This window comes from Phasianus colchicus, chromosome 6 (genome assembly GCF_987193195.1).
Source record: "Phasianus colchicus chromosome 6, bPhaCol1.hap1.1, whole genome shotgun sequence".
Taxonomy (NCBI): Eukaryota; Metazoa; Chordata; class Aves; order Galliformes; family Phasianidae; genus Phasianus; species Phasianus colchicus.
In genome coordinates this window covers 14,262,395-14,274,679 of record NC_143441.1, presented here as the reverse complement: position 1 = coordinate 14,274,679, position 12,285 = coordinate 14,262,395, and the positions used below count along the sequence as shown (strand labels likewise).

The following is a 12,285-nucleotide window of genomic DNA, read 5'->3' as shown; positions in this document are numbered from 1 at the left end:
TCACTGCACTCATCACATCTTCTACCCAGCAGTCTACTGCTTGATGATCTCGTCTTGAGGTAATTCGCTTACAGAAGACCTGCAGCAGCATTATGGAAACTAAAATCACTGTCCTGCTTTCATCCCTTCACCTTGCTCTTTTCTTTGAGCAGTGAAGTCAGGTTGGAGTCCGTCAGCTTACTGGCAGGGATGTAGCAAACAGAGCTGGGTTAGTTGGGGAACAGTGAAATGAAAATCCAGAGGGATTGAACTTAAGAGTTAAATGGCTGCTTGAAGATCATTTGCTTTCATGTTGTTAAACTTGCATGAATAAGGGAGACTGGTATAAAGCTGTTCTGTAATATTGTCAGCAGGTGTCTTGGGGTTGGCTGGAGGATGGCTGGTTACAGAGGAAAGCTCTGATTCTGCAGATGAATTCTATAAGAGACCCTTCTGGCTAGGCAGATCCAGTTACAAGGCTGGGGTTTACATCATCTGACAATGTTTTATCTTTGGATTTGATGGACCTGATGTCAGGTATCTGGTTTATGCATCATTACCTTTTTTTTTTTTTTTTTTTTTTAATAGACTGGGAGAAGACACTCTGGTTACAAAAACAGTTCTTTTCACTTTATGGTAGGGAGTGTCAGAATCTGGGCTGAAAGTACACTCTGAAAGTTGTTAGGGGGAGGCTCTACCCAGAATTTACAGAAGTGTTGTTATAATTATCTGTAAGGATCCACCAAGCTCTGCACTTCCCTGCGTGCTCCTGTCTTTCTCATTTGACCCTGTGCTCACTGTTCAACTTTGAAAGTCCTATACTTCTTACAGATGAAGTCAAGTTGCAAGAGATGACTTCAGCATGAGGTGCGGATAGCCAGCACTTGTAAAAATTTGGCAGCTTAGTAATGCATGCCTTGCTTTCAGGTCAAGATGAAGTTGCTTAGTAGATGAATCTTCTCTCAAATAGGCACAACACTGCCAAACTGCAATATTTGAAACAGTAATGATACTGTCATAGCTATTGGGCATTTCTCTAAGGATCTCAGGTCTTTATAAATTTGTGTTGAGTCTCCTGACCCTGTGAAGCACTGAGTTTAAAGATAAGACCTAGAATGCTGCAGATCCCTGGGCTCACGATGCAAAATATTGTGGATGTCTTCTTTTTTTTAGTGCAGTGGAAAACAGAATTGGTGTGTACTGACTTATTCTTACAACTGACTTGGTGCTGTGTGTTGTATGACTTGTTGGCCAAGATCAGAAGAGTCACAGACAGAGGGACAGCCTCAACTCACATGTATGTCCTCATAATATAGCCATGTTTATTCCTGACATTACTCTTTAGCCTGAAGCCAATTTAGAAGAATTAATTTAAAGCATGGGGTGAATTGATTTGATGGAAGACGTGGAGAAAAGGCCTTTAAAGTATTCATTAAATAGCTTGTTGGATATGAGTAGCTCGCTATGTATGAGATGGCTGAAGACCTGGAGGAAAACAAAGATAAAAGAGAAACTCATTTTCACTAACTGCTGAGGTGAGGAGAAGGCAAGTACAGCTTTATCACTGAACTTAACTCTTGCCACTGTCTGTTAGTATCTTCATCATGAGGATGTGGTTAGCAGTTACAGACCCATTTTAGTTCTATCTATATCCAAAAAGGAAGAATTCTGTGCCACTTAGAGAAGGGCTGATAATAATGGTGAAGCTAGAGTTAAAACACACAGTAATAAGAGGCTGGATTAGTATTATTGTTAAATTCTATCCATTACCACATACTACATGTCACACTCAGCAATGCTAATTAGAAACGGGGGAGCAGACGCTATCATTCCCATTATTAATGTGGAAAGTTTGTATATGCCTATAAATCAACTTATTCCAGACTCTCATTAACGTAGTGTATTTTAGCTTTTGAAATAGTTGTTTGTGGCTCACAAAATAATTCTAGGGTGATTATTTATCTTGTTTGCAAAGCACAAAATAACCCCTCAGACATTCTTTGCTGTATAGATATGTATGGGAGCTGTTGATCATGGCCTGAACCACTGATTGATCACCTGAGGCAAGCACTGAGTCAGCCATGGAGCACAGGTGGAGGCAATTCAGCTGTGTGATGGAACGGGTGGAGCCTGGCTGCACCTCTCCTAGACCCCATTTAAGGGCTGACTGCCCCTGGGATGGGTTTCTTTCTGGAGATTTCTCATCTGTGGAGTCTTTCTTGCAAACCTAGATCTTCAGATACAGGTGAGCATTTTTTCCCTGTTTGTTTCTTTTCCCGTTTATGAAAGACTTATGATCTTTCCAGCTGAAACACCAACTGTAGCGTGGTATGAAAGTGTAAAATCTCGTGAGCTTATCCAAATACAGAAATATGTGAGGAACACATATATTTATATATGTTCTTATATAAATTCCTTGCACTAGCAACTTAAATCCAAAAGTAATTTTTCTATGGTGTGTGCATCACTGTTACTGTTCTGCGCTATATTTGGTTGTGGATTTTTTATTTGGTCCTTTTTTTTTTCACCCATTAGGAGAATGCCTTTTTTTTTTAACACTTCATTGTAGAGTGAATTCCCTTCAATTGTTTGCCTGTGGCTAGTTACTTAATAGTATAGTTGGTGCCATGTAACCCATGTATCACAATGTCATTCAAACCTTAAGCTAGTATCTGATTTTTTTTTTTGTAGTAATAAAATATAATGTTAGAAGTTACTTTAGCCTGTAATTCTCTGTATTTTAAAAGTGATTAAGTTATTGAAATAACAGCGTTTAAGTGGAATGCTATGATAACGTGGTTAGAAAATCATGCTCTTTGAGATGGAATCCATCTCCTGGTTTGTGGTGACTCGCCTGCTGTTTATGCTGAATTTAGTCTTGCTTAGGTCAGCAAGTCTCTCTTGGCTATTTGTTCCACTGCTTTTTTTGCCAACCTGTCTTGTTTCCGTTAAATACCAAATTAGTACCTACTGAACATTGTGCATTTGAAGGAAGTAGAAGAGTGACTGAATCTCAGGAGTTATACCAAGCAGCTGAAATGTGTTGAGCACTGAGCTATCTTTTTATGAGGATGGTCTACCCAGGTGTGAGGGCTTTTTTGCTCTGGTAAGGCAATAAAAAGGAAGCAAACTCTGCTTTTCCTCACTTTCAAACTGTTCACTAGGGAAAAGAGGTCAACTTCTAGGACAGTCCCCTTGACTCATTGCAGGTGCGCTAAACTTGCTTAAATAAAAGTTGAAGGGGGAAAGAAATAAATGTACTTATAAAATTGCTGCCTTTTAAATAGTGTAGACTGCATTTAATTTCCGCAGTTGCAGTTGAAGTCTATGCAACACCACTCAAATCCAGAGGTCACAAAGGGGTGTTAATCTTTTTTCTAACACTTGTCTGCTATTGGAAAAAAGCAACTTTGTCAAATCAGAGCCTTTTGTCAAAGCTTTTAATGACACCTCCTTTTGAAAAATCTCTGCATAGCACTTTCAGTGGTGCTGACGGTGCTGTGAATGAAGCAATCTAATATTTCATTTCACATCTGTTTCAGTTTTAATGTAATTTTCAAGTTCATGCCAAAAGGAAATGTTCTAAACAAGAAAGAAACCCTTGGTGAGCACACCAATTAAAATAATGGTGGGTTTTTTTTCTGTGATAGAAACTATGGTGTTTGTGTTGTTATTGCTGTATTGATTTGGTGTGGGTTTTTTGTTTAATGAAGTTATGTATTTCTAAAGATGTTAACCCCTTTGATGTGTGCTGACAGTTGAGCATATTGTCAGTTGCTTCAGCACAATGGTGTTATGCCTGCCACAGAGAATAGTGGCAGTGCACCAATAATAGTTGTGACACCGGATGTACATTCCACATACCTTTCAATTACATAGCACTTTTATGACAGTATAAACAGTTCTCAAAAATGAGAGTAAATAGTGTGACCACATAATGTTTATACATTATGATATAATGTAGCCTAATAATGTTTTACACCTTCACAAATATTCTAGTGAGGCAGGAGCATGTAACTTCTCAAATTAATTTAAGGATGGAAGATTCTTGCTGTTAGTGTAAGGTTTTGCTTTTCTTTTCATTTGTTAGATGCACGTATCTTTGTAGTGACAGTAATACTTCCAACACAAACTGTATGGCTTCAGTGTTCACACTTTAGATTTTATGTATCTTCCTTAAATTTATTTTTATTTTTTTCCCCGTGCAGTACGAACCATGGTTAAATACATCCCTTTGCTTTGAAAAGTTGTTTTTTTATTGTACAGTTCATTTTCTGTTCTGTGTGGCTGCTTTCTGGAGCATTTCCAATTTGCTAACAGACATTGACAAGCAGTGGGCAGAATATGGTACACAGTGTATGTTTACTTATTGCTTTCACACCCCAGCACGAAGCAAGAACTTCAGGAGGTGAGTGGATCTCTTGATTTCAAGTGAGATGGAATACCTGGCACTGTGTAAAGGGTTTAGTCTTTCTTCTCTTTTTGCTGCTCTTATGCTTACCTTCATTGCATGAGAAGTATGTGTTCCTATGCATTTTAGCTAGACAGAAGGATTCAGTACAACTGTTCAGTTGAAGTCAGTCTTTAGTTAACCAAGTGCTGAACAGAAGAACTCTTCACCTTGCAGTTACTTTGCAATTGTAAATGTTATGTAAATGAAAATGTTATGTAGTAATAATATACTTCCTCTGTTAACAAACCGAGTACCTGAATCGAAGAAAGAAAGACTTTCTTCAACTCTGAGTAGCTCCCAGAATTACTTCTATGTAGCCTTTCATAGCCAGCTGTGTATTGTTTGGGCAGAAATTGGACAGAAACAGCTGATTCAACACCTGCCACACAGACTTTAATCTCTCTTGCTGTGTTAACTTTTGAGCCTTTGGAAGTTTGCTCATCTTGAGGAGAAGCTACATTTCTATACTTCATTTCTATCAGGGTTGCTGCTAGGTGAATGTGTTGAAGTGATGACAGTTTCCAGGTGAATCATTTATGTAGATGCACAGGTTCATTTTCAGTCTGTTTAAGGTTGGGTAAAAACAAATCTCCTGAATGCTTTCCTATAGTGAAATACAGAGCAGCATCCTACTCTTAGTTTACTGGGTATTATACATTCTTCCAGCTTGGCCAGTATTACGCTTCCAGTCTGCTTTGAAGACTGGAAGATTTTACAAATATGGTTGGGTAGGGAAGATCCAGCTATAGTTGTTGTGCCCTTTCCCAGCCAATAAACTGTATTTATTGTAGGGCCAGGGAGTTGGAGGCACAATGGGTTGCTGCTCTCCATGCTCTGCTGCTCAGGACTGGTTGGTTTGTAAACCAAACCTTAGATGATGTTCAGTGCTGTTTCTCCTGCTGATTGGTAAGAGCTCTTAGTGCTTGCATGCTATCTAGGCAAGCATTTATTCTCTCTCAAACAGCCACTCTTACAGAAGTATGAGAAAGATGGTTATGATCCTCAGCAGAGAGTTCAACAGCTGCTTTATTTCCCTTGAGCTTTTTGAGGTGAATAACTGGTCCAATCAGTTTTATAGATACTTAGGAGTTGCAGTGGGACACTGGATCCTGTGTACAATTAATAGTTTTATCGTATATTGGAGTCATCTCTTGCTTGATTTCTGCAGGTCTAATGGAATAAAGATGAGTGCATTTGCCATATGCAGTATGAAAACTCACACCATTCTATGTATGTACTGTTCTGCAAGACAGTCAAATTCTTTCTGAATCTTCTTTCTGAGTCCTCTAACATGCATTACTATAACGCAAGGGCCAGAATTTTAGTTCTTGTTCTCAGTGGAGTCCTAAAAGTAGGAAGGAAAAAGCCCAATGCTTTTAACAGGGGAAGGATACCGACAGATCAAAAAAGCAAAACTTGGAAACAGTGGAATTCTGTCTTTTTTGTAATGTGTTCCTGAGTATTTCAAGGTCTGTGATGGCAAAACCAAGAACAACTGTGTAGTTTTTAAAAGTGAAATCTCTTGTGCCTTTGCTCCTTTCTCATAGTAAACAAATACATTGTCAGCTGATACTAAATCCTGTAACTCCAACAGTAAACAACCTTTTAACCAAGCAGTTAATTGCAGTAAATAACTGAAATTACAATTATGTGACTCACAAATCGGTTTTATAACCTGCAGCTGGGAGAAAACAATTTTGGGGATGCTAATAAAATTTTTCTATTATGAACTTCGGGATTCCAAGAATGCTGAAGGTTTTTCACGACATCTTTACTCATTTGGTGAAATTCAGCTCTACTTTGGACTAGAACCCTATCTATGGAGAAATATGCTAAGCTTAGAAACCTATATAAATATGTTCAGCAAAATCTCTAACAACTACAGCTAGAAGAATATCTGAGTAAGCTGTGTAATTATTCACATAATTCAATTTTGTGAAATGTGACTTGATGACTTATTTGCTTGTGAAGAGTGTTGTTGTTACAGCTTGTTTTTTAAGTTTATTTGAAACTGGTAGGAAGAAAAAGAGATTGTCTAATGTCATTTACCCTGACTACATTTTTTCTTTACTCTGAAAACAGAATTTTCTCAGAGCCTTTTATCAGCGTAGGCAAAATTGAACTTAGTTACCCTAAAGATGAAGGGCAAAGTTCATCCACTCATAGCCAAAGACAGAGGATAAGATTAATTTGAGATACAGATACTTTCTGGGAAAAGTAGATCTGTTGTTCCAGCTGTTGTTAAGGAAATCTTACAAGTGACAGTTGCTGCTGTTGGAATGGGATATCATCTCCCTGTAATTGCTGCTACCAGATCTATCCTAAAACCTTCTGGTAAAATCACCAGCCTGCTTTCTGTGATCCTTACTAGAAAGGAAGAGGACAAGGTTTTGGTTTTGTCTTCCATTGTGCTGCTTCTATTTTCTAATCTAATCCTTCCAACCTTTTCCCAGCCTCAGGGTAGTGAAGTATTCATCTATTGCTTGGATTATTATGTTTTCCATGCCTGGAACCATTTTTTTCAGGAGCAGACAAAGTAGGACTTTGATAAAGGAGCTAACAGTATGGTCCTAACAGGACAGTAATCCCTCAATCAGAAATTAGTTGTCATAGAGAAGTATAGTCATGTTATCTTATCCCACTGCTATTTTCCATTACTGTATTTCACCCTAAGAATACCTGTCATGAGCAGCAATAAACAAAACCTGTTTGGTATAGTTCATTAATAAGTTGTTCTAAACAATCCATGACCTGTTCTGGCAGCTATCTTGTGGCTCTAAAGACTTCCATACTGTAAGGCTTGAGTACAGATTCAGTGGATATTAGACATGGATTCTCAGACTTTCCTCTGTTTCCAAAGCTAATTCTTACGGTCAAGGTCTGGATAAGATGGGGTTCTACTGGTAGCTGCATCTGTGCAGCTGGAGAAATCTGGAAGAGAATCACTGGAGAATTGCCATCTGTTGACAGGTCTTAGGGAACAGGAACTTCTCTCAGGCCTAGTTAAGGACACTTGATCTAATCTTCAGGATATGATAAGATGCCTGTGAGAAGCCTTTCAGCTCTAGCTGGAGTCTCACAAGATTCTAAGTTCTTGGCTCACTGTCATACAAAACTTTTCTAATCACTTTGGAATCATTTTTCCTGTCTGGGGATTTTTTTTTTTTTTGGTACACTGAGCAAAGTCTGAGTAGTTCTGACCCAGTACTTTCTGGCAACCACAAGAAAGTGTTCTTGTGTGTTGCAAGCAAGCTATATTCCGAGGTTTATCAAGAGAAAGAAAAGGGAAAAAGAATTCATACCTTAAATCTTAGCATTTCAGAACAAATCATGAGAGTTTACTTATTTACAGTGTTCTGAATGCTTTCAGTAAATCTTCATTAGAGATCTTCATATATTAACTGGATTTCAAAACCGAGATTATTTTTGACTAAGGAATGAAGTGTTTCAAATTGAAAATATCAAAATCAGATGATTTTTGAAATTGTGTAACACACATTAACCCGAGTCTTTCATCACAATGCCGACTTACCTGTTATGTAATATTGTTTGGAATTTCCTAATGATAAAATCGTAGAAAATTCCCAACCATCTCTAACAGTGACATTAATTCTTAGTGTCTATGTTAACATCTGACAAAGCCTAACTTTAAGGTAAAAGAGTGTAAATGAAGATTCTCATGGCTAGGGAGAGATGAGAAGGAAATTGTTACTGGATTAATCTGTGGTGAGAGAAATCAGTTGCTCGAGAACGTGAGTTTCTTAAATCAGTATTTAGCATATCCATGTTAGATCAGAACTCCAGGAACTTCCTTGGTATTGGTATCTCGCATTAGTATCTTTTTGAGGTACTGACACGAAGTGGGGGGGGAGGCGGAATGGTGAAGCCTTTTCTTGTAAATCAACCTGTGTATTTTCAGCTTTAGTTGCAAGAAATGTGATGCCCTGTTACGCTGGGTTCAGTATCTTTGTGCACACCAGCATGTACACAGTAACAAAAATTTCCTTGCCAAACTAATTTTCTTCAACATTGAATCACATTAGCTGCACATCTGGCACTTCATGTTTTTCACCAACCTGAATCAAACTTTTCCCAGATGCTCCAAGTAAGAAAATATTAAGTGAAAACCAGAAGTGGGCAAGACTTCTCGAAAAACATAAATTTGACTAATAATGTAGCATGAAGACTGTGCAGATCTTTACTTATACCTGTAATCTGAGCACTTCTAAATAAATTGATTTGTGTTGCTAATAATCTAGAAACGTATTAGAAATACTTATTGCCTTATGAGGAATCGTTTTAGAGGAAACTAAATTTGAAAGACGTTTTGCTTAGTATCACCACTGTTACGTGATAAACTAGATAAGCCACACAATGATGGATCTACCATGATGCTGTCAGGGAAGGTAGGTCTTTTTGCCCATAGATTTCAAAAATATTACTTGCATTCTTTATTTGTGTATTAAAATCTACTCATTTCAAATATGTTTGAGTCGAAATTGCTTCTTGTTTTGAAAATAATAGGTTAAGTAGGTTCTGGACAAACATTTGTCTTGTAATTAGGGTATCACATTAACTAACATGTTTGAAGTCTAGGCTCAAGGATGCTGTAAACAACAGCTGTCATTAAGTGCCCAAGAGACAAGGAATTGTATCTTGGCATTACAGATGGAAAACAGCTACTGAGGCTGCATATTTATTTTTACTTTTTTTTGTTCTCTTTGTAGTAGAGAAAATAGCTTTTCTAAAAGCAATAGAAGAATTCTGTGGTTCAGTCAGGAATAAAGCCCATGTGTTCTGCCTGCTGGCCTTAGAACCTTTTCAGCATGCATCCCTACAAAATACCTAACCTTTATACTACTTTGCTGATTTTCGGTATCAGGGCTTTGTTACACAGCTCACTTAACCACAAGACAACCATGCTGGAAGTCTATTATTTTCAGGGCTTTGAAATCTGCTTTCGAATAACCTGAAGTTTTCAAGGAAGAATCTTGTATCATGTATTACTGTATGCTTACTCAAATGTTATAAAGATAAACTTCCATATTCCAGATTTCTTCTCAAAAATGACAAATTTCCCCCAGCTTACTGGTATGGTGAATTACAAATTTTCTTTTTTTTCCTCTAATACTTTTTAGAAACAGGCATATACACAAACAAACTAGTCAAATTTTAATCTCTTCTGACTCCTACTATGCTTTAGCAAAGGCAAGATATTTGATATGGCTCACTTGTTGCATAGAAACCAACCTTTGAGAAATGTAACTATACAAGCTGAGAATTAGGACTCACTATGGCTTTGCTGAGGGCTCATTAGGATTGCATGCTGAGAGTGCCATCTTAATTAGAGATAAACCTAACCACCTGAAAGTAATTCACACTGGCAGCCAACTGTAGTGTTTTCCAATTTTTGATTTGTCTGGGTTCCATCTGCCAGCTTTATCTTAGCAGTAACTCATTCTGTTGACATCAACAATGATGTCTGTAATATCATGAATTGCCTCTTGTCTCATGGGTACAATCAAGTCAGACAGTTCCCTTCACAGCATGACTCTGATGAACGGGACTGCTGGCTATGAAGAGTCATGATCAAGGTAATGAAATGTGAGACATCGAGTAAATAACAAGATATGCATTAAATGACTACAAAATGTAAAATTCCAGAAATTGTTGTTAAGATGTAGGAGAATACATAAAAATAAATAAAATTAAATGAACAGAGCATGCCCTTGCACTTTCCACTATCATTGAAAGTAGAACTGATACACTGATTACTTAGTGTTGTACTTCCCTATGATTCCTAGCATCTATTGGCACCTATTTCAAAAGTACTTAAAAGAATCTGTGTTGATATAACCCACCAAAGAAGCATTTAGACCTTGAATTTAAATTCTTCTAATAGATTTTCTAAGTGCATTTTCCCCTTTTTTGGCATTCTTATGCTTATACAAATGAATGCTTAGTACAAAAAAGTAAAAGAGGTTAAGTACATATATGTTTAAATTGTTTTTCTGACAGGATGTTGATTATGTCTACCTAAGAAAACCCAGAAACTCAGGAGCTTTAACAGAACTGACTGACTTAAGTTCTGATCAGAATGAAATACAAAAACATAAGGTCAGAAATGTGCTCTTTTATTTAAATAGTACATGAAACCATAGTCATGATGCTAATCTATGAAATCCTGCAAAAATGCTTGTGATTGCATCAAACTGCCATGCAGGCAGATGCATCTTCCTCACCAATCAGCCAGGCTAATAGGAAGTGAAAATCTGCAACATTGTGAACTCTGAGACTTGCTTAGTTTTAGCTTTGAGTTGACACAGTCATTTTCTGCTTCTGTCTTGGATGCTAGGGATTAAAATTTGAGGTAACTTTTACCACATTGTGTGAGGCTAATTGAAAGCTTTCCCTCAGAACATCTCTCTTCTCCAGTTGTTTCTTAAACTCATATTAATAGAAGAATTTAGTATTCTGTTCTTCTTGGCATGTTAGTTACTATTGCTGAATAGTAGTTCTTTGTCAGGTATTTAATTTTATCTTTCACATGGATACTTACAGCATGGTTTTCCTGCTTATTGTACCTGAGGTGAAGCACAAGAGTAGGCTTACAACATGAAGATGAAAGTGCTTGTAGACATCTCCAACTGAACAAGCAGAGGAATAATAAATAAAAAAATAGCTATTGACAAATTTTGGCTAGACTTTTCTGCATTGAGATCTTCAGAAAGGCTTCATATCATTTTTCATAGGTTTGGTGTTTCTTGATAATTGAAGACTGATCCTGAAGAACAGCAAAATTGCTTGGTGTCCTTTAACTGTCACTGGTCTTGTTGGCTGTAGTGGTATTCTGAGGCTGGAGGCAAAAGGAAATCTAAAATAGTTTACTTGCATTGTCGTACATTTAGTGTCCTTTTCCAGCTAAAGTGCCCAGTTCATTTTGCACTGTTTATGGGGATGACTCATGAAAGGAGTGGCATACACCATTAATGACTTCTGTAGCAATGAAGTCTTGCAGACTCTGTAGTGCTAAGTTTTCCCAGATGATATTAAGGTCTCATCAGCAAGCAGATGCTGCGCCACAGACCTGAACAGGTATCTGTAGAGCCCCACCTCTCAGATCTAGAACTCTGATCTGCCCACGTGACACGCTGCTATAGATGGTGCGTAAGACACCTGAGGGGAGGCAGATTATTTTGATCTATCAGGGTCTCTAACAGTGAATCTGGTCTTAATTTTTTTGTACACAAATTATTTCATTATCTGTGATAAATGTGCATACGAGTATCAGTTTTCTTAAAACGATTCTCTTGTGGAAATTAGTCTTGAACAGCTTCTGCCCAGAATTGTTCTAAGTTTAGAATTATCTGATAATTATTTGACAAACTAATTCAGAAATTCTTGACTGCAAGTCCTATCAAATTACCTGACTGGTCTGCAAGCCCATGGAGAGATCAACTAGTTAGTAAACAGTGTCATCTAGTATAACATACATCATTCTAATCCTTAAAATGACATCATCTTTGACTTCATAAATCAGAAAACAATTATCACACATCAAATTCTGTCTTTCGAAGGTAAAATAGCAATATGATTGCTTACAGGTGTGATATAGAACTGACTTTCTCACTGGTCCAACTCCAATGGTTGCTGTACTATAGAAGAGGTATTGGGTAATATTGCTTTCCTGAGTATATGTGTTTCATGTTAGTAGAGGAAAAACCCTAAGGCTAGGGATCCCAAGGCAGAGAGCATTGTCATTTAAATATTACAATTGTAGTTAGACTTGGTTGGTTTTTTTCCTAGGTTTGTTCTAAACTTGAATATGGTTCAATATCTGGGGCCAATTTTAA

General features: G+C 37.4%; 1 long non-coding RNA gene across 1 annotated transcript in view; it reads left to right on the top strand.

Moving 5' to 3' along the window:
• Positions 1-2,179: 2,179 nt before the first annotated feature.
• Positions 2,180-12,285, top strand: part of LOC149917442 (uncharacterized) — a 60,695-nt gene continuing 50,589 nt past the window's right edge. Inside the window, exon 1 of the long non-coding RNA XR_016467443.1 lies at positions 2,180-2,224. This is a non-coding gene — a long non-coding RNA (uncharacterized LOC149917442). The remainder of the gene's footprint in view (positions 2,225-12,285) is intronic.